This window comes from Pseudophryne corroboree, chromosome 11 (assembly GCF_028390025.1).
Source record: "Pseudophryne corroboree isolate aPseCor3 chromosome 11, aPseCor3.hap2, whole genome shotgun sequence".
Taxonomy (NCBI): domain Eukaryota; kingdom Metazoa; phylum Chordata; class Amphibia; order Anura; family Myobatrachidae; genus Pseudophryne; species Pseudophryne corroboree.
In genome coordinates, this window is record NC_086454.1 from 298,513,905 (window position 1) to 298,537,135 (window position 23,231).

At 45.4% G+C, this 23,231-nt stretch overlaps 1 protein-coding gene across 6 annotated transcripts in view; it reads left to right on the forward strand.

Annotated features, from left to right (window-relative positions):
- The window catches only part of LOC134969512 (serine/threonine-protein kinase Nek11-like), an 840,206-nt gene that overhangs the window by 39,230 nt on the left and 777,745 nt on the right, over positions 1–23,231 (forward strand). The gene's annotated exons all lie outside the window — the stretch shown is intronic.

Consider the following 23,231-nt stretch of genomic DNA (forward strand, 5'->3'; position numbering starts at 1 on the left):
TCCACTTTGATTTCTCCTACTACTGCCCAAGCTCCAAGACAGACCTTTATCGGTCTTTCCTTTAGATTTTTCCATGCCCTTTCAAGCTTTTGACTCCACATGGGCGATATCTCCATAGCCAGGGGATCTCGGGGTTAAAAGGCTGAAGCAGAGGTTCAACATCCTCGGCCCAGTCTGATTTTCGGTCATCCTACACACCCACTACAGGGGGACAAGGCTTGGGCGGTTACAGACTAGATTTTGGGGTACAACCGTCTCAGGAGTCCCTCGGCATGGATCAGCCGATTTACAATGACAAGAGAGTCATAATGCAGGCGGCGCTCCATATGCTTCTAATCGCAAAGGCTGTTGTTCCCTGTTTTTCACAGATCATTTGAATCGGGATAGTTCTCAGGCCTTTGTTTTCTTTTCACGTTCCGAAGCAAGTTAGCTCGGCCAGGCCTATTCTGGCCTTAGAATCCTTTCAGTCTGTGATCGCTAGTTTGAACAAAAAAGGGAGTTTTACGTGTCCTTTGTGTTCAGAGATGCCTGTTTACGGTTTTCCGCTGGGTTTTCCTTATCAGGCTTTTCTCAGATTCGCATTATAGGATTCTTATTTTCACTGTCAGTCCTTTCCTTTTGATCTCTCTTCCGCTCCCACAGGGTTCAGAAAGATCACAGAATAACTCTTTTTCAAGGGCAGGAGGTGACGTTGGTTCCCTAATGGGACAATCTACTACTACTATCCCACTCTGTACATTAGGGGCTTCTGAATATCCGGAGGATCCAGGAGCTTCTGGTTCGACACAGATCCAATTTATGCTCCTCATAGACGTTTTCTCAACAGGGTCCGTCGGAGGATTTTTCCTTCCTCGGTACCAGGTACTCTATTTCTTCAGTCAAGCTGCAACGCAATGAGTGGTCGCCTAAATTCCCCTCTGAGCGGGGGACAACAATTTTCTTTCCAGGTCAAGCTACCAGGTCAGACTCCCGGGTGAGGGAACATTCCCCGGAGTTTTGTCAGCTGGTCCGCTGTGGGCGGAGATTTTGGATCGACCTCAGGGCGTTCTGACTGACTCTTTAACCTTTTCCTACTCTCGGACGTGAGCTCTGGCGGCAATAGCCGAGGATGCCCTCAGGGTTCCTGGGAGTTTCGGGTTATTCTATCCTGCCTCCTTTTCTATTTCTACCTCACGGTCGATAACACAGGAGGGAAATATGCGTGCTAGTCCTCTCCGTGGCTCTGGTTGGGCCGCGCATGACTTGAAGATACAGCTACACCTGTTGTCAGTAGAGGAGCCTTGGCTCCTACCTCGACTGGACTGTCTACTTCAACAGGGTCCTTTTCTTTGTTCATCTTACACTGAGTTCGTTTAAACGTGTGACTGTTCACGAGACCTCAGAAGGGAGGAGTTCCCTAGTTCGGTTATGCCTACTGGGCCCCGATTTCAGAAGTCTGTTACCTCTTCTCGCTTTTGCCACTTTTGGAAAACTTTAAGGGACATAATAAGGATAAAAAGGGGTTTTCCCCTTCTTTCAGTTACCATTCAGCCTTCATCTTGGGTTTCTCTGGGAGGTTTTGCATGGCTGCGCTTCAAACCACATTGACCTGAAATTTTGGGTCTCTTCCTTTTTCGGTTTTCTTCCAAAAGAGATTTGCCTGGCGGCCGTAAGTTCGGGCTCTCTTTCAGGGAGTACTCTATTGGCAACTCCCCCGGCTGAGCTTCAGCCTCAGCGGTCGTTCCTTCCAGAGGGGATGTACGTTTTTCATATAAATCTGACACTAGTGTCTTTCAGTCCTCTTTGAATGTTGTCAGGGCTCGCCGACTCTCTCTACAGAGGTCTTAGTCTATTCGACAAAGTGTTTTTCCTCTTTGTTCTGTACGATACTCCCGTACTAAATAACCGGGGTCCCAGCATATGCTGGGCTGTTGGATTCATCTGACCATCAGACAGTCTTCTTGGCGGTTGCTCGGGAACCTCCGTTTTCCTTTTCAGCGCACTATATGCGTGTTGTGGGACCTTCGTGGGCAGCTGCCCGTGGGGTCTCCATGAATACTTTGTCGGGCGGCTACTTGGTCGGACCGACATTCGTTTTGTCAAATTCTACAAGTTTGACACTTTTGCGGCCTCTGCATCACAGTTTGGCCTAGTGGTTTTACAGGACTCTCAGCGCTCTCCCACCCGTTTTGGGAGCTCTGGGACGTCCCCATTGTAACTACGCTCCAGTGGCCCCTAGTGGATGAAGGAGAAATCAGGATTTTGGTACTTACCGATAAATCCCTTTCTCCGATTCCACAGGGGCCACTGGACGCCCGCCCAGCGCTGTTCCTCCTTGTTTTTTGCTTAACGGTTTGCAGATCACCATATGACTGCTTGTTGAGTTCAGGCTAGCCTGTTTTTTTTGTCAGGTTCTGTTCCAGGTTTGGTTTAGGTTATCCTGGTTTACAGGGCGTCATTAACCTCCTCTACCTTACGGTTTGTTTATTCCAGCTCTCCTCTGGCACAGTTTTACGTAGACTGGCTTGGAGGGGAGATAGTAGGGGAGGAGCTAGCCACAGTGTGAGAATTTTAAAGTGCCAGCTCCCAATTACTGCCTACTATTTCCCCATTGTAACTACGCTCCAGTGGCCCCTGTGGAATCGGAGAAAGGGATTTATCGGTAAGTACCAAAATCCTGATTTAAGCTGTTTTTTAGGGTTTTTTGTAAAAAACACCCGAATCCAAAACACACCCGAATCCGACAAAAATTTTTCGGTGAGACTTTGCCAAAACGCGTCCGAATCCAAAACACGGCCGCGGAACCGAATCCAAAACCAAAACACAAAACCCGAAAAATGTCCGGTGCACATCACTAGTACATAGACATTTATGTTGAGAAATATACTCCTTGGCACTGTCTAGATCAGTGGTTCTCAAACTCGGTCCTCAGGACCCCACACAGTGCATGTTTTGCAGGTAACCCAGCAGGTGCACAGGTGTATTAATTACTCACTGACACATTTTAAAAGGTCCACAGGTGGAGCTAATTATTTCAATTGTGATTCTGTGAGGAGACCTGTAAAACATGCACCGTGTGGGGTCCTGAGGACCGAGTTTGAGAACCTGTGGTCTAGATCTACGGAGGCCCAAAAAATGTTTTTCTGAATTTTTGGTTGTCTCTTCGTTTCGGCATTACGCAAAAACTACTGGATGCATGTGGATAGCATTTTCACTATTGAATAGCTTAATGACCTACAAATAAACCGAGGTACATATTATCTCAATGTGATATTAGGGAGAGGTGCAATACAGAAAAAAACAGGTGCTTGACCCACGGCGTATGCAGTGTGCAGGTTCTTCAATCCAAAAATATACTTCTTGCGACTGTTCATGCACTATGGAGACAAAACATTACTTATCGGAATTTGCACAGGCTCCTCAAGTCCAAAATTACTATGTGTGTGTGTGTGTGTGTGTGTGTGTGTGTATATGTATATGTGTGTGTATATGTATTTTATATATAATATATATATACAGTATACACACACACACAAAAATAACATGTTCTTTGCCAGTGTGCCGGTTGTGTCTTGATAAAAGGAAGCAATCCCTGGAACGTTGACCTTACCAGCGTTGACTCTGTCTATTTTTTCTGAGTGCCACCATTAGTTCTATCTATCTATCTATCTATCTATCTATCTATCTATCTATCTATCTATCTATCTATCTATCTATCTATCTATCTATCTATCTATCTATCTATATCTCTATCTATCTATCTATCTATCTATCTATCTATCTATCTATCTATCTATCTATCTATCTATCTATCTATCTATCTATCTATCTATCTATCTATCTATAATACAGTGTTGAGTACCCCTTATCCAAAATGCTTGGGACCAGAAGTATTTTGGATATCGGATTTTTCCGTATTTTGGAATAATTGCACACCATAATGAGATATCATGGCGATGGGACCTAAGTCTAAGCACAGAATGCGTTTATGTTTCATATATACCTTATAAGGGCTGCCACCAGAACAGGGGGAACAAAAAGCGGCCCTGGAAAAATTTGTAATAGTGGCCCCACATGAGCAGCACCAGAGGTGTAAGGTTTAGCCATGGGCCATGGCAGCAGCACACTCCCCCCCAAGACTTTCCAGATAGTGGGCATGTCCAGCATCAAGGCGGAAGTTAAAAAGAAATAAAATTACATATTATGAGCACATTATATGATACACCTTCAGAATTTAGGAAACTATATCATTCTTTAGAAAGATATATTTTCTTGTTTATTACACCAACCATATCCCAATCACTATTCACTCAGGCCCTCATTCCGAGTTGATCGCTTGCTAGCTGCTTTTATCAGCAGTGCAAACGCTAAGCCGTTGCCCTCTGGGAGTGTATCTTAGCTTAGCAGAAGTGCGAACGAAAGGATCGCAGCGCTGCTACAAAAAAAGATTGTGCAGTTTCTGAGTAGCTCCAGACCTACTCCTAGCTTGTGATCACTTCAGACTGTTTGGTTCCTGTTTTGACGTCACAAACACGCCCTGCATTCGGCCAGCCACGCCTACGTTTTTATCCGTCACTCCTGCGTTTTTACACACACTCTCCGAAAACGGTCAGTTACCACCCAGAAACACCCACTTCCTGTCAATCACTCTGCGGCCAGCAGTGTGACTGAAAAGCATCGCTAGACCTTGTGTGCAACTACATCGGATTTTGTGAAAGTACGTCGCGCGTGCGCACTGCGCCCCATACGCATGAGCAGAAATGCCGCTTTTTTACCTAAACGAAAGAAGCTAGTGATCAACTCGAAATGAGGGCCTCAATCTTATATGTCAGCCAAGCAGGCAGATCATCTGCAATCACAGGCTAAGTTGCAAAGTAATTTTCATATATGCAAATTATTTTGCATCTTATTCAGTATGTCTATAAAAAGGACCACATGTCCTCAAATTAAATAGGCCCCACGGGTGCGTCGGCCCACCGTGGATCTTCCCTGTAAACCCTGTGGCCAATCCACCTCTGCACCAGAAAGTGTCTCTCTTGCCGTGAATAACCCAAAGCCTCCAGCTCTGTCCCTCAGTTTTCTCTATAATCTGAAGCTTCTCCTGTGTCTTGCCTCATACCCCTGCCTGTGTCTCTTCAGCTGGTTGGCTCCCTCTGTGTCTGTCCAGGCTCATATTCCTCTATGTGTCTCTCCAGTCACTTATCCCCTTCTGTATCTGTCCAGCCTCATATGCCCCCCTGTGCCTGTGTTTCTCCAGCGTCACATGCCCCTCTGTGTGTTTCCAGCCTCACATTCTCTCTGTACCTCTGTAACCTCATATCCCCTATGTGTCTCTCTAACCCCATGCTCCCCCTATATCTGTGTCATCTCTGCCCCTTTTCAGTCTATCTATTACATGTCTCCCTCTCTCTGATCTCTGTTGCTGTTGAGGGGGGGGGGGGGGGGGGTATGTGTGCATTGGGAAGGGGTTGTACGCAAGTAAGGGGCAGTGCCCGGCTACAGGTGCTGACAGGACTCTGAGCAGGCAGTTCTGGGTGTGTCTATGATGGGGGGGAGGGGCTGTCTAGCAGCCAGTGAGGGCTCTGAGGGGGTGGGGGTCCAACTGTGGACACATAATTTAGACTGCTTATATTATAGAGATTTTGATGATCTTCAATTTTGACTTTGCGATTTCCCCTGAACTCCCAGGAGCCCTGAACCACCAATATTGACTCTCTTTACTTGAGATTTTAACTATGTGAGATGTTGACTAAGTGCCAATTTTGACTATACTATGTACTAGATAGTACACAATATAGTCAAAATTGACTTGGCTGCACAGTCTATCTTTTCTTACAATACCAACCTCGCGGGAGCACATCGGTATCGCAAGCTGTGTACACAGGCAGAGCCGGCCCTAACCAATATGATGCCCTAGGCAAGATTTTGGCTGGTGCCCCCTAGCACCACCGCTGGTTTTGCCTCTGACCTTGCACCTCTTTCCCAGCACCATCACCCCTCACCCGTAGCAGTCCTTGTACCCCCTATATTTTAAATAGGAACAGTTCGCACATTTGACGCACAGCCCAAAAAGGGGCATCTTCTTGCTGGGAAGGGGCATGGCCACACAATAGTAACCCCAATTCCAATTACTCCACACAGTGCTGCAACTTTATTCACATTTTATCTTGCGATAGTGTCCATAATTCATATTACATCCCACAGTAGTATCACTTTACCTTATAAACGTTACTCCTCACAGTAGAGCCCCTTATTCACATTACATCACACTGAATTGCTCCTTATTCACATTACACCACACCTTATTGCTCTTTATTCACATTAGACGACACAGTAGTGCCCTTTCTATATGCAACGCCACATAGTAGAGCACCTTATTCACATAATGCCACACATTAGTAATGCATTTATACACCATTCCACACAATAATGTCCCTTACACATATGAGACACATTAATGTCCTTATAACATAATGCACCTTACACATTATGACAACCTTTATTAATGCCCTTTTACACATAATGTCCCTTACACATATGCCGCACATTATTAATGCCCTTATACACATAATGACACACATAGTGCCCCCTACACATTTGCTGCACATTATTAGTGCCCCTATACACATAATGACACACATACAGTAGTACCCTGTTACACATATGCTGCACATTATTAATGCGCTTATACACATAATGACACACATAGTGGCCCTTTACACATATGTTGCACATTATTAAAGCATTTTTGCATGACACACGTAATGCTCCTTACACATATTCTGAACACTACTGCACAACCAACCCACTCACATGCACACAGCACTCACACTTCCACTAACACTAAGACCTCTGCCTCTGCTTGGATACAGATGTGTCCTCACAAATCTTGCATCAATGCTAACGTCGGGCACCTTTTTTTTTTTAATGAAAATGCATCTTATTTGCATTGCTATGTGGCTAGGATGCACAAGCAGCTTCTGCTGATTAAACTGATATGCAGCATGCCAATATACTGTGTGAGACTGTGGCTGTATCTGCATATGAAATGTTACATACAGAATATAGGCATGCCGCATATAATTTTAATCAGCAGAAGCTGATGATGCCCCTAGGCATATCAAATGCCCTAGGCAATTGCCTAGTTTGCCTATGCCTATGTCCGGCTCTGTACACAGGGTGCGATTTGCACTAACTTTCCTTAGGATTTTGACTATATAGGAGTGTATTCAATTGGTGCCGGTATTTCCGAAATACCGGCACTTTTCCACAGGAATAGGTTGAATTTGCCTTCGACCTATTCAATTAAAGTGCCGTTTTTTCTGACTGCGCGAAAAACCGGCACTTGTCAAAAAAACATGTGGACCAGCGGAAGCACGGCTGTTTTCGACAGTTTTAGAGTAATGCAGATTCGACTTGTTAACAAGTGGAATCTGAATTGTCTGTATGCTGGTCATTTCCGGCCAGCATTGAATAGTGAACTGTCGGATCCTCATTGAATACACCTGTTAGACAAAATTGTACATCGCACCGTGTGTATGCACCATAAGGGTAAAATAAATAATGCAACAAGCGACTGATCACAACCTGACATAAACAAATATATAAGGCTTATCCTGCTCATATAAATAAAAATTGTAATCATTCATATGCCTGATAAAACTGTACAGTATCTAAGACTTAAAGATGTCTGCGTTTGTAGAAACCGTCCCTAAATTTGCAATGATCCACTGGATTGTGATTACATCAAATGAAAACCGCCTATAAAATTCTCCCTTAGAGACTGTATAATGTATTCATCAGCTCACAAAGCAAATTGAAGATTTATGAGATTGTGAAAACGAACACTACAGGGGCATCTTCTGTATATTACACCGATTTCATTTTCTATCTGTTCATTCTTCTGTATTGTGTGTTAGATGCCTTGCTGGCACAATACTTTTCAGCATTTAGTTTCATAATATAAATACATGTTAATCTTCCATGAACGAATTAAAAACAACATTTCAGTCTGTACTTCCTGTTGTGCCTGTAATATAAGTGTAGAAGCATAGCAGAGCCATAACTAGACATTTTGGGATAGAAAACAGGGATAGCAAAAATTAAAGGCTCGTGACTTTGTGGGGAAGGGGCCCGGCTACTGAATAGTATCAATTCACATTACACCGCCCAGTAGTGTCCATGATTATCATTACACCACACAGTAGTACCCCTTATACACGGTACGCCACACAGTAGAGCCCCTTATACACATTATGCCATAGTAGAGCTCCTCCCCCTCATTCCTCCTCCCTCTTCATTCATACTTCTCATTCCTCCTGTCGTGAAAATAGCTGCAAACACTTTGATAAATGGGCCCCTAAGTTGCTGCCACAATCAGGCTCCTGACACCTGCCTTTTAAGCTCTCACTTGTATGCATGTGTTTGTTGTTGTTAATCTGATTGGTGATGCTGGATACTATGGAGTGTGCATCTGCATTTTTATGTTTTTTTTTGGAAGCCCCAGTGATAGGCTGGTTATCTATGGCTGTGAAGGGCATGGGATGGGTCAGCAAGTATCCACTTTAGCTCATAGCTGCAGTCTATTAAAGCCAGTTGTTATAAGTGGAGCTACTGTAATGTATTCGGACCAGACATCAGCTTGTGGCCAGCGCTATGCTCGACCTCTCCCTTAGTGCTGTATATGGTTGCTCACCAGTCTGTAATACAATGCGGTCTCCAAACTTCCGATCAGACCGACATGATATGTCTCCTGCTTTGGGCTGCCAGAGATGATTCAGTGGGAGTCCACAGGTACAGGGAGAGTGCAGCCGCCATTGTTAGACTGTCTGCTTGTGTAGTCCCGTGCACTGTTCACTGGTGAGTGAACGCTTCCAGTGTGTTGTAGTTTCTTCAGAAGGCTACACTTTCCTGAACCCATCTAAAGCTGCTTTCTTGGAGCATCTTCTCACCAACCCCAGACGCAGTACTCTCCATCTCTGGCACATGAGCATTACCTGCATGGCTTCCACCCCACTGGGCGTGAAGGTCTATTCTATACAGGGGAATCAGATTATAGGGGCAGGTCTTTATACCCATATTCCCAGTCTTCCAGCAGTTGCCACCATCACAGCGGAAGCCCCTACCTGGATTATCAGCACTACAGCAACACCTTCAGCCATGCCTGGAGAAGATACAGAGACTTCAGTAGGTTATACACCTATTTATCACCTGTCGTAATGCTTTAATGACATTTATTGTGCAACTAGAACACTGTGCATTATTCTAATCCACAGCCATGCTAATTGCAGAACAAGTGTTGTATCGTCCTAAACAAATAATCAGTACTGTATAGATGGAGCGCATGAGGGAGCGGAGTGCACTACTGTGCGCCCGGTGTAATATAATTCTGGCCAATAAGTGGGGTTGGGCTAGAAGACAACTGGCTACCAGTGTTGACGAGCGAGAGGGCTGCAGGAGCGGGGGTGGGTCAACTGGATTAAATGCCTCGAGCACCATGAATGCTTAATCTGGCCCTGCCAGTCCAACACTGATGGCAGATCTCATTTGGACTCAGAGGCAAATGAGGTATTTACATATTTTATCCCACAGTTCCTTAAATGAAGATTCTACATTACTCATTATGTGGGAAGAACCGTTCCTCACTCTGTAACCTCACCTGGAACTAATGAGGTGAGACAGATACGTTCTCTGTGAACATGTGTCATGAGTTATATATTGTTTTCAGAAGGATCTCACTCTGTTCTCTTCCTTACAATCTGTCCTATGTGTTTCCAGTATAAATAACCAGTTCTTTGCTTTTCATGTCACAGATACTGTATCTAGCAGTGAATATCCATGTGTTACACATCTTGTTATTCCTATGGAATGTCAGGTGATTGCCGGGGCAGCACCATCTCAGTCCACTCTCCCTATGGACCCAGTAATTGGTCAGGAAAGTACGGACTTTGCACCTGCAGGATATGTTCCCTAGCGGTCAGGATAAAAATATGCAGGCGAGCGGACTGTGCTAAATAAACAGTTTGTACCCTGGTATACGCATTACTTGGGATGAATTGGATCACAGTAATATGACAACTTATATCTTATAATGTAAAGTGAGCCACAAAAGCAGCTTTTAGGCTGTTTATTTATTTTTAGGCTGTTTATTTGGCAGCCCAACTTGTAGAACCTTATGGAGACAGTCTGACATAAAAACCAACACAAAAGCATAATTATATGAAAGCACACTATGGGGGTTATGTAACTGTTCTAAGATCAAAGAACGGACAATCTGTTATAAGGCTGGCTACCCATAACCCCCCAAATGCATCTTGATTTCCAGTATAAAAGTTGTGTGTGTGCCCGTGCTGTGAAATAACGAATATATACTTATCTGACCCATTTATCGATGCTTCCAATGACACAGTATCCCCCAAATATTCATTCATCATATAGACACTCCAATTGGGGAAGGGGAAAGGGGGGGGGGGGGAGGTGGAAACAAAGAAAGTGCGGTATCTTTATGCAAAAAATAAAATTAAATAATTGTATTTAGAAATCATTAGATTATGGGGTATATGCAATTGCGGTCGAATTGCCGCAAATGTCGAAAAACGGGGCATTTTCGACAGTAAAAACGGTATCGACAATGCAATACAGTACTTTTCGACAAAAAAACTGCCGTTTCAGATTCGACTTTTTGCAATTCGTCATTTTCAAAATTCGACATGTCTGCAATGGTAAAAATGCGGCTTTTCGACAAAAGTATATTCAATTGAAGAATGTCGAATCGACAACAGTGCTTTTCAACAGTAATTTCGTCAATTTCATTCCACCTCACTTTGCTGGCGAGAGCTGATAAAAAAAAATTAAAACTTTTTTTTTTTTTTTGCTTTTTGGATTGCTAATAGCGTATCTATTTATATTTGAAGGGATTATCTACTTGGTTTGTCTTTTTTTGACTCACAAGTATTATTTAATTGATTTTTTAAAATATTTTTTTTCTTCACTCTTTTGAGGGAAATGTACCCATGATTTCACAGTTTTACCCAGGATACACTTCTGCAAAGCCACTCCAGTATTGGACCAGTTTACCCCACTCTACCATGGATGTCCTACTTGTGATGTGGACCTGAACCACTGCCATGTTAGTCACTCTTTCAGGTGAGATGTATTGTCCAAAACTCCATCTTGTCTCATTAACCTGTGTATATGCGCAGTGTTGCTGGGACCTTTTGTTCTTTCCCAGGGTGGAGTAAACGCTCTCAAATTACCTCCTCATTCTCTTCCACAGGTCTTGCGGAGTATCCTTCCCAAGTTGCAGGAACCAGCCTGGTTGTCAGGGGACACGACAGTTCCCCTGCTATACCATGGGCGACCTAGTTGTGATGTGGACCTGAACCTCCGCCATGTAGCAGACACCCCCCCCCCCCCTCAGGTGAGATATATTGCCCAAAACTCCCTCTTGTCCAAGTAACCCAGGTATGTCCCAACTGCGGCCCTCCGTCATTTGCAAAACTGCATATCCAATCATGCCCTGACACAGCAATGCTTACGCTGTGTCAGGGCATGCTTGGATGTGTAGTTTCTCAAGTACCGGAGGGTTGCATTTGGGACAAAGGCCGATGTAACCTACTTGTTTGCAAGTGTTGCTTGTACCTTGTCTTTGGATGACACAATACTATTCTTTTCCACAGGTCTTGCGGAGTATCCTTCCCGATTTGCAGGAACCAGCCTGGATGTCAAGGGACACGACAGTTCCCCTGCTGTACCATGGGCGACCTAGTACAACCCCCCCCCCCCCTCAGGTGAGATGTATGGCCCAAAACTCCCTCTTGTCCAAGTAACCCAGGCATGTCCCAACTGCGGCCCTCTGTCATTTGCAAAACTGCATATCCAATCATGCCCTGACACAGCAATGCTTACGCTGTGTCAGGGCATGCTTGGATGTGTAGTTTCTCAAGTATCGGAGGGTTGCATTTGGGACAAAGGCCGATGTAACCTACTTGTTTGCAAGTGTTGCTTGTACCTTGTCTTTGGATGACACAATACTATTCTCTTCCACAGGTCTTGCGGAGTATCCTTCCCGATTTGCAAGAACCAGCCTGGATGTCAAGGGACACGACAGTTCCCCTTCTGTACCATAGGCGACCTACCACAATACCACTGCATCTCTGAAATGCCATATTTTACATTTTATTTACTAATAATTTAAAGAAAACACACAAAACTTCTCATTTTAAAAATTTATTGAAGAATTATAATTGTATTTTATTTTGGATTAAAAAATAAAATGTAATAAAACAAAAAAAGTAGTGTTTGTTCTTCTTTACATTCTTTTCTTGTGTAGATATCTGTGAAAAAAAAGAAATTCCATATTAATTAAAGACACTAATGATGTCATGTTCATTCCTTCCCAAGAACATTTGTGGAACCACACAGGCCAGCATGACCTCTCCTGGAGAGATGACGAGCTGGTGATGGCCTGCGCGCAGGAGATGTAGTTTTGGCGCCCAGCTGGTGGTGTGGTCGCCGACGGTGTCACCTGCGCGCCAGACATCGTCAGCGGGCAGACCATCACCTACGCGCCAGACAGCGCGCAGAACGTCACCTGCGCGCCAGACACAGTCGGCGACCACACCACCAGCTGGGCGCCAAACTACATCTCCTGTGCGCTGATGACGTCTGGCGCGCAGGTGACTTTCTGCGCGCTGACGATGTGTGGCGCGCAGGTGATGATCTGCGCGCTGCTGATGCTTGCTGCGCAGGTGATGGTCCGCGCGCTGCTGCCGATGACTGCTGCGCAGGTGATGGTCCGCGCTTGCAATGTCCTGCACGCAGGTGATGTCCTCTGGGCAGGCGTGTCTGGGGAAAAAGAACAAACACATTTGCAAATAAAAAAAATATTTTTTTTTTAGTACAGCTCATCTGAATGTATTCTTACCATCAGGCCTCCTTTTGGACTGCTCGTCTCCCGCCGTCTTCCGTCTTCTGGGCGGTTCTTCCTCCGCGGGAAAGCCAGCAGGACGGCTGGAGTCCACACCTCCCGAAACTCCTTGGACCATGACAGGGTTCATGCGCCTTTTAATAACTTCCTCCCAGGGTAGCCACTTCAGATTGAGAGCCGGACCACCTTCCGTAGCTGTCTCATGTCGGCGCTGAATCCCCATCTTCTTCTTGGTCTGTCTGTGGCAATCACTGTACCGCTTCATGCAGTTTCTGGTGCTCCGGCGGTTTCCAGATACTGCAGTGACTTGTCTTGCGATGGCATACCCGATGTTTCGCTTGGTCTTAGCTGCTGTGGTCTGTGCCCTTAGTCCATACAGAATGTCGCAGGACCTGTCGACGCCATCCACTAGGGCACAGTTTTCCGCCTCAGTGTATGTGGGTCCACGCGGCTTCTTCTGTCCTGCGTCTTCACCAGAGGCTTCCTCCTCCGACTGATCCTCTGGCTGGCTTTTTGCCTTTAGGGATAAAAAGAAACCATGCAATTAATATGATCGGTATGTACCTGTGAGTGTGTCAGTATCCCTGGCAGTGCGCAAAGATACCTGTAGGTGTGCATGGCAGTGCGCGAACTAGGGTGTGTCAAGTTGGATGCTATTGTGTCTGCAGGTGTTGTCAGTATTTACCTTTCTAGGCCTTTTCTTTTGCTTCTCCCTTTGGTCCCTTGACGACCGCGGCTGGTCACTGGATGCCTGTTCGGTCGTATCCTCCTCCTGGGTCGGCTCCCACTCCTCATTGCTGTGCAGGGAAAATTCTTCTGAGGGGTGGGGGGAAGGGGGGGGGGGGGGATCGGGGCCGCTTGTCCCTGGACATCTCTGTTGTAAAAATAAAAATTATTTTTACAAATTTAACACACATTACATAATTACATGCAACCACACGTCATGCTGCTGGGACCCCAGTGCTCAAGCAGGACCAAACACACATAAAAAAATTAAAAAAAAAAAAAACAAGCTAAAACCCCCGTACAAGCATCCCTGCACATGCTGGAGGTCAACCAGTGCTAAAGTAGGAGCAAAAAAAACGTGTTTGGCAAACAAACGACAGGACATGTTGACCACATGGATGATACCGACACGCTCAAAGTCACCCCAAACAAGCCAAAAAGCATCCCTGCACATGCTGGAGGTACACCAGTGCTAAAGTAGGAGCAAAAAAACGTGTTTGGCAAACAAACGACAGGACATGTTGACCACATGGATGATACCGACACGCTCAAAGTCACCCCAAACAAGCCAAAAAGCATCCCTGCACATGCTGGAGGTACACCAGTGCTAAAGTAGGAGCAAAAAAACGTGTTTGGCAAACAAACGACAGCACATGTCGACCACATGGATGATACCGGCACGCTCAAAGTCACCCCAAACAAGCCAAAAAGTACCTCCAGCATGTGGAGGGATGCACCAGTGCTAAAATAGGAGCAAAAAAACATGTTTTGGAAACAAACGACATCACATGTCGACCACATGGATGATACCGACACGCTCAAAAGTCACCCCAGACAAGCCAAAAAGCATCCCTGCACATGCTGGAGGTACACCAATGCTAAAGCATGACCCAAAAAACATTTTATGAAAAAAAAAACGTGAAAAACTACCCCCAAACACAAAACTCCAAAAAACAAAAACAAACATGCAGCGATACAAGCAGGACCTGCAGCAATCCAAACAGGACCTATATACACATACCTGCACACATATACATACCCCAAACACCCCAAAGCAACGCCACATGTACACCTCATGGCACCCCCCCACCACCACCCAAACATTACATACGGCTCTTATACCTCATCCAAAACAGTAGCCAGGCACTCAGAACAACACCCATACACTACACAAACACATACATGTAACGCCAGACCACATGTGGTACTTACCTACAAATGTAGAAATCGCTCCAAAAACGACTCTCCTCCGGGGTAACAGGTATCCTGTCCGTCCTGGATTAAAGCCTGCTGGGTGTCCAAACGATACCACAGCAAAAAACAACCAATTTGCTAGCTCTGCACCTCCACACACCTCTCTGCAGGTTCACAAAATGGCTGCTGAGCACGCAGCAAACAAGCCCTATAAAGGGCTCCAAACGGCGGGAAGTCGAATCCAGGACGCCCACTACTCGACGATTGGTCCGTTATTCGACAAGGGGAGTGTCGAATGAGTTATGTATTGAATATGTCGAATTCATGGTCCCGGGTGGAGGGTTTCGGCTGTCGAGTAGTGTCGAATCCTAAAACGGTCGAAAAAAAGGCGCAATTCGTCCGGAATTGCATATACCCCTATGTGTCTACAGGCACCTTTCCAATGGTGGTGGGATTACGTGTCTCCAGTGTTCGTGGGGGCACATGCCTCTATCATTTTGGTAGCGGGGGCGCATGCCTCCCTGATGGTGATAGTGGGGGTGCATGCCACGCTGGTGTTGATAGTGTGGGCGCATGCCTCGCTGGTTATTGTGGCGGCGGATTCCTCTGGTTGGGGCACCTTCCTCTCCCGAGGTGGCGGTGGTGCCTTCCTCACTCAGGGTTGCAGAGGTGCATGTGTTGCCGCTGATGTTGGGGGTGTTTGCCTTGCCCAGGGTGGTGGTGGTGTTTGCTTAGCCCAGGGTGGCGGGGGTACCTGCAGTGCTCAATGTAATGAGGGCATCTGTCTCTCCGCAAGAACTGGGTGTGCCTGCCTCTGAGTGTAACTGTGGCACCTAACTCTCCGATAACAGGGGATCATCCCTCAGCCTCACCTTAATTAAATAATAGAAATACTAAATAATAATTAAGTAAAATTCTATGCAAACATCCCTTCTAGTCAGATTTCCACCTTCACCATCCCCTGAGGCCGCCCTCACAAGACGTGATCAGTAATTTACAGATAATAGTCTAAGGGGCCCATTTATCAACAATCGCATTTGCAGTGTAATATGGTCACAATATTAGCGCCCAAAATCGCATTGCATAATGTGATTATACCGCCCAAATGTATTAAAGAGCACACACGTGGAATGGGATACAGGCATTTGGGTATATGAGGTGGGATACGCAATGTGTACCCAGCCGATCTGTCCACCAAGGTCAGCAGTGTGGGAAAGGTCCCAGTGGAACACCTTTTCCTCATTATCACCATTGACCACCAGGGTGTCGGGCAGACTAGATGGGCCAAGTGGTTCTTATCTGTCGTCAAATTCTATGTCAAATTCTATGTTTCTCGATCAGAGTATCAAATTGGTCAGGGTCGGCCCTGTGTATACTGTATATCTTCTGATTCTGTGGGTGTTTCTTGTACTTTGTAGAGGAAAAAGTGGAAAAGTTACTCATACAACATATAGCTAGCATTTCTATAAAATGATAGGTAGATGCTAATTGGTTGCTATGGGCAACTTCTCTACTTTTCCAGTCTCTTTAGAAGGTTTGCTACATCTCCCTCTCGTTGCCTGCTATAACTATTGCAGTGTGTCCAAGATGGCTGCTTCCCTTGTAATATGGTTTCTAACCTGCAATTGCAGAGCGCTTTGAAGCCTTTTATAGAAAATCGATATAGAAATAATAATAATAATAATATTAGGAATAAGACATACTCCTAATTACTATTAGTTGTATGTGTCCTGGTAGCCTATAATTCTATCAACTGTTGTCTCACTGATATGTGAATGAATTCCCTATGGTATGGCATCTGTAGAAACACATTACCATGTTAGCAGGTAGTTTGAATTACCTGTGGTTTATTTGGTTTCCATGGAGCTGTGCAGTGTTTGTCCCAGGGCAGAACCTTCTGTTTATTGTTACTGGAAAGCAGAGAACTTACATAACACGACAACCAGGATTGAGAAACAATACCTAACGCACAGTACTCTCCGTACAGATAATGTTACAAATGCAACTCCTTATTATCAGTGGCCTATTTATCAATAGACTCTAATCATGATTAGAGCAATAATTAAATATAAGGTATTGGTACAATTCTGAATATCTCTAGAACATTAGCAATATAAGATATAGGTACATATTTTGGGCGGGATGTACTAATGTACATCGCCGCCCTGCGCCACGATGCTGATCGCATATGTACTAACATATGCGATCAGCATTGCGGAGGACAGCTCTTCCGATAAGAGCTGTCCTCCGCGATGCGCAGCGGCAGCCTGACTTCCGGGATTCCGCCCCAGAAGTCAGTCTGCGCATGCGCGGGGTGACGGGGGCGGCCGCAGGGCATGCTGGGAGGGATCCGATCGGATCCCTCACACAGCGCCGCGGAGAGAAGCCCATAGGCTTCTATGGACGTACGTACCCCGCCGCGGCGCTGTCCTGCCGGCCGGGGGTTAGTACATCAGGAAAATGCGGTAAACAGGGAGTTTACCGCATTTTCCGCTTAGTACATCCCGCCCTTTGATTGAAACATTTAAGCTTGCAGCCTATCTGGTTCAGACATCACTGAATTGTAGTTCTAATCCTGTGCAACCGTCTCATTACTTAGGGGCTAGAATGTGACAAGAAAGTTGTTTTTCTAAAAGCACACATATTTAACTCCTTATAGATGGCCAGAGAGCTGGACAACATTATACAGATAGAATTTAAATATGCCTACTCTGCGCTAACTGCACTTTGTGAAGGGGCCAGCAGCATAGCATGCATAGGGGTGGTCTTCAGTATGCCGACTAACGGGATCCCGGCGCACAGTATACCGGCGCCGGGATCCCCACAGCCGGCATACCGACAATTGTTCTCCCTCGTGGGGTCCACGACCCCCCTGGAGGGAGAATAAAAGAGCGTGGCGCGCCACCATGCCCGCAAGGGGTTCATTTGCACTCGCCACACTGTCGGTAAGCCGGCGCAGAGCCGGCCTTAGGCATAGGCAAACTAGGCAATTGCCTAGGGCATCTGGTATGCCTAGGGGCACAAGCAGCTTCTGCTGATTTAAAATGATATGCAGCATGCCTATATTCTGTGTGCAGCATTTCATATGCAGATACAGCCACAGTCGCACACAATATAGGCATGCTGCATATCATTTTAATCAGCAGAAGCTGCTTGTGCATCCTAGCCACATAGCAATGCAAATAAGATGCATTTTCATTAAAAAATAGGCACCCGACGTTAGCAGAGCTGCCAGTAGATTCATGCCAGGAACTATATGTGTAATTATTTGTATAAGGGCATTAATAATGTGTAACATATGTGTAAGGGGCACTATAAGTGTCATTATGTGTATAAGGGCACTAATAATGTGCGGCATATGTGTAAGGGGCATTATGTGTGTCATTATGTATATAAGGGCATTAATAATGTGCGGCATATGTGTAAGGGAAATTATGTGTATAAGGGCTTTAATACGGGTTGGCATAATGTGTAAGGCGCACTATGTTTATAAGGACATTAATAATGTGTGTCATATGTGTAAGGGGCATTACTGTGTGGTATTATGTGTATAAATGCATTACCAATGTGTGGCATTATGTGTATGAGGTGCTCTACTGTGTGGCGTAACGTATAGAAAGGGCACTACTGTGAATAAAGAGCAATATGGTGTGGTGTATTGTGAATAAGGAGAAATATGGTGTGGTGTAATGTGAATAAGGAGCAATTCAGTGTGATGTAAAGTGAATGCGGGGCACTACTGTGAGAAGTAACATATATAAGGTAAATTGGTACTACTGTGTGATGTAATGTGAATAAGGGACACTATCGTATGATAACTTGTGAATAAAGTTGCACTACTGTGAGGCATAATTTGAATTGGGGGTACTATTGTGTGGCCATGCCCCTTGCCAGCAAAAACACATACCTTTTTGGGCTGTGCGCCGAATGTGGACACTGTTCTTATTTAAATTACAGGGGATAGGAAAACAAAAATTGACTGCTATGGGTGGGGGGGTGATGGTGCTGGGAAAGGGGTGCAGGGTCAGAGGCGGTACTAGTGATGTTGCTAGTGGGCACCAGCCAAAATATTGCCTAGGGCATCATATTGGTTAGGGCCGGCTCTGAGCCGGCGGTCGGGCTCCCGGCGCCGGTATGCTGGTCGCCGGGAGCCCGTCCGCCGGCATACCATAGTGAACCCCATGCATAGCAATATAAATGCACTAGCATGTGCCCGTGGTTCACTCACGTGGATGTCTGTTATTGCCCAGCAGAGCTAATTCTACAAAGTAGTGGCATCTAATATTGTGATGTATATTTTATATTGTATACATTGATCACAAAATATCTTTAACAATATTTGCAGTTTTTCCTTCAGGGATTAACACAAAAAAATGGTTATGGCTACTAACCCGTGAGCAGTTCCTGCAAAGCGGCCCATGGGAGAAGCAGCTGATCGTGAGATCTTTGCCTGCAGCCCGAGCGGTTTTTGGGGTGCGCAATACATCAAGATCATACATACCTAAGTTCTTTCTAGGTCACTACTACCCCTTGCATATCGCCAATGCCAATTGGAAACGGGTCCTTCCCAGGTGGGATTATTATTATTACTACCAGTTATTAATATAGGGGGTCATTCCGAGTTGTTCGCTCGTTATTTTTTTTTCGCTACGGAGCAATTCGTCGCAAACTGCGCATGCGCAATGTACGCAGGGCGCCTGCGCCAAGTAAATTGGCACAAAAGTTTGGTATTTTACTCACGGCCTAACAAAGTTTTTTCATCGTTCTGCTGATCGTAGTGTGATTGACAGGAAGTGGGTGTTTCTGGGCGGAAACTGACCGTTTTCTGGGAGTGTGCAGAAAAACGCAGGCGTGCCAGGATAAAACGCGGGAGTGTCTGGAGAAACGGGGGAGTGTCTGGGCGAACGCTGGGCGTGTGTGTGACGTCAAACCAGGAACAAAACTGACTGAACTGATCGCTATGTGTGAGTAAGTCTCGAGCTACTCAGAAACTGCTAAGAATTTTCTATTCGCAATTCTGCTAATCTTTCGTTCGCAATTCTGCTGAGCTAAGATACACTCCCAGAGGGCGGCGGCTTAGCGTGTGCAATGCTGCTAAAAGCAGCTAGCGAGCGAACAACTCAGAATCACCCCCATAGTGCACACATATTCCGCAGCACTTTACAGAGAATACTTGGCCATTCATATAAGTCCCTGCCCCTGTGGAGCTTACTATCTATATTCCCTACCACATGTACACGCACACACATTCACGCTAGGGTTAATTTTGTTGGGATCCAGTTAACCTACCAGTATATTTTTGGATTGTGGAGGAAACCCATGCAAGTATGGGGAGAATATACAAACTCCACACAGTTAGAGCCATGGTGGGAGTCGAACCCATGGCCTCAGTGCTGTGAGGTAATAATGCTAACCATTATACCGTCCGTACTGCCCTCCGGCATTGGACCCTAACCGCTGGCTTCCCGACGCGTCAATATGCTGGGTGGGTTGCCATAGCAGCGGCAGTGGTCACACTGCCACTGACCCGGTATTCAGCCCGGGAATAACACTGCTTTATTCCCAGGTTGAATTACCGGGTCAGGCGAACCCAGGAATTCGACCATGGCCCCTTTCACACCGCACAGCAACCCTTGTCGACCCGGCAATATGCCGGGTCAATACCGGGTTATTTTTGCGGTGTGAAAGGGGTATAAACTATACAATAGTGAAAACGCAATCTGTATGCATACATTAGTTGTTGCGTGATGCTGAAACAAACAGACAGACAAAAATTCTGTGTTTTTTTTTTTCATCTCTGTAGTTCATAAACAGGCCCTACAAGTATATTTCTCCCAAAAAGTTGCAACCCTTACAGTTTTGTTATATGTATAGATTATGTGACTATGTATTCGTGGTGGATTCAAATTAGTGTACACAATATAGTGAGTTGTATAGTGAGTTTTACAATTAAATAAAAAAAGTGTATATAAAACAATGTTACAGTACCAGCAGTCAATGTGTGTGGTAATACTGGCACTGGCTAACCCCAGAGCCAGATTTACATGCAATATATGAGCCAAAGGGTACATCTGGGCATCATACACAGGTGCAGCATTATAAACTCCTGGAAATCTGGTGAGTTTTGATTAGAGATGTGTGGAAAGGATACACGGGGGGGGGGGGCAATGCCTCACCTGCCATAGACTTTTTACTCCAGAGTTTGGGCTATAAAAATTATTAGAATAATGCAAAGAAGATATTTCAAACAAATTATCAGTATTTTTCATATATTTTATTCAGTCAAAACTCTGGTTTAAATGTAAGTATGACAGCAAAGGCTCTGCCTCACCTGCCTCACCCCACCGCAAGTCACTGCGGTGTAGGCCATGCATGCAACTTAATTTGGAGTTATCGTCCAAGGCTGCATGCACAACCCGGCCACGGCATGATGTCACTGTGCGATATCGCACAGTGTGTATGCCCACATAGGGTGGCCCGGGCCGGGAGTGGGACACACTAGGTGATGTCACTCATGGATTACTGTTGGGATTATGTACATTTTGTTGTCAAGTTTATAAAAGGGACCTTTATGTTCCCATTCATTTCTTTATTTCTGTGCAGCTACAAAATAAATAATACAAAATATTTCAAATAGAAAGTTATAACAAGTGTATGCATAGACCTGTAATTGGTAAGATAAATGGAAAAGTAGAACTCTTAAAAACTTGTCCTTCTTGAGATGGAGAAAAAGGAGAACTCTGTCTTGCGTGTACAAATATGCCGTACCAGATGGATTGTGTTTGAGAGGTTGGTAGTAATAGAATACTAATTAGTTTAAGTAATAATGAATATACATTTGACGTATGGGATAGAGGTTAGCATGCACTGAAACGCTGTGTTAGGTTCCCACCAAGGCTCTATCCGTGTGGGATTTGCATGTCCTCTCCTCTACGTGTATGTGGTAGACGGTAGTTAATATAGATTGTAAGCTATACTAGGGCAAGGGCAAGTGCAAATAACCTATGTATAGACACATTGGGGCCTGATTCAATTGTTTTACCCACGTCTGCCACTAGGGGGTGCAAAACAGAGCAATTCAATTGTTGCTCCGTTAGACACCCAGTGCCCGTGGGATTGACATTTTTTCTCGTAGCCTCCTGAGGTGCGAGGAGAAATGTGCACTAAGTCGACACTTTGGGTGTCCGAACGAGAGTTTGAATGCCCAAAGCTGGACTTTAGACTGGTTTAGCCATTTTATGCAACTACCCCTGGTGGTCATTCTGAGTTGATCGCAGCCAGCAACTTTTTGCTGCTGCTGCGATCAACTAGCACACGCCTATGGGGGAGTGTATTTTAGCTTAGCAGGGCTTCAATCGCTTGTGCAGCCCTGCTAAGCTAAAACGGTTTCAAGCAGAACAAGACCAGCCCTATACCTACTTTCCCTGTGTGACGATCTCTGCGATGCTGAAGCTGGCTTTGAGGTCAGACATCCGCCCTCCGTTCTCCTGGTCATGCCTGCTTTTTCCTTACCACTCCCCGAAAACGGCAGCCAACAGTCCGGATCCACCCAGGAACGCCTTCTTCTTGTCAATCTTCTTGCGGTCGGCTCTGCGACCGCTTTCTTCGTAGGACGCAACGTAACCCGGCGACCCCTGTACGCGCTTTGCGGCCGCCGCGCATGCGCAATTCGGACCTGTTCGCACCGCAGCAATAAACCGCTGCGTGCGAACGGGTCTGAATGACCCCCCCCTGTTTGTTTGGGCGCAACGTACGCGATATGCATGGACGCCCAAACAATTGAATTGTGACAATTATTTGGGCATCTAAACAGTCCTGTTTAGACGGGGATTATTAGACACCCAGAACAATTTTATTCACCCCAGTTTGTTTTATTTATTTTGTTTTTATTTCTGTACATAATGTACCTTATTAGAAAATATGTGAGCTAAATTACTTTGCCTACTAAAATAACTGAACCTGTTATAACCCCTAAAATGTTCCTCTCTACTCTTTATCTAGACCGTTCTATCCACACATTGCAGCCAGTATATACGACAAAGTGATATTGTATATTTCTTGTGTGATATTGTATGTGTACTATTTCTGTAATGAATGTACCTTAGTGTCATGTTCTGTGATTTCCTGTGTTACTTCTGCTAGGGAGAAGTTACTGGGAGGAAGGGTTAGCGCTGAAGATAGGCCTACAGATTGCATACCTCCCAACTGTCCCGATTTTCGCGGGACAGTCCCGTTTTTTGGGGACTGTCTGTGACGTCATCGCGCACCGCACAGCAAAGGTCCTCTCCATGAAGGGAAACTAGACACTTAGCGTCTGATTCCCTTCACAGAGGGGGGGGGGGGGGGGGGGGACACCAGCGCCACAAAGGGAAACTAGACGCGTAGCGTCTGGTTCCCTTCTCAC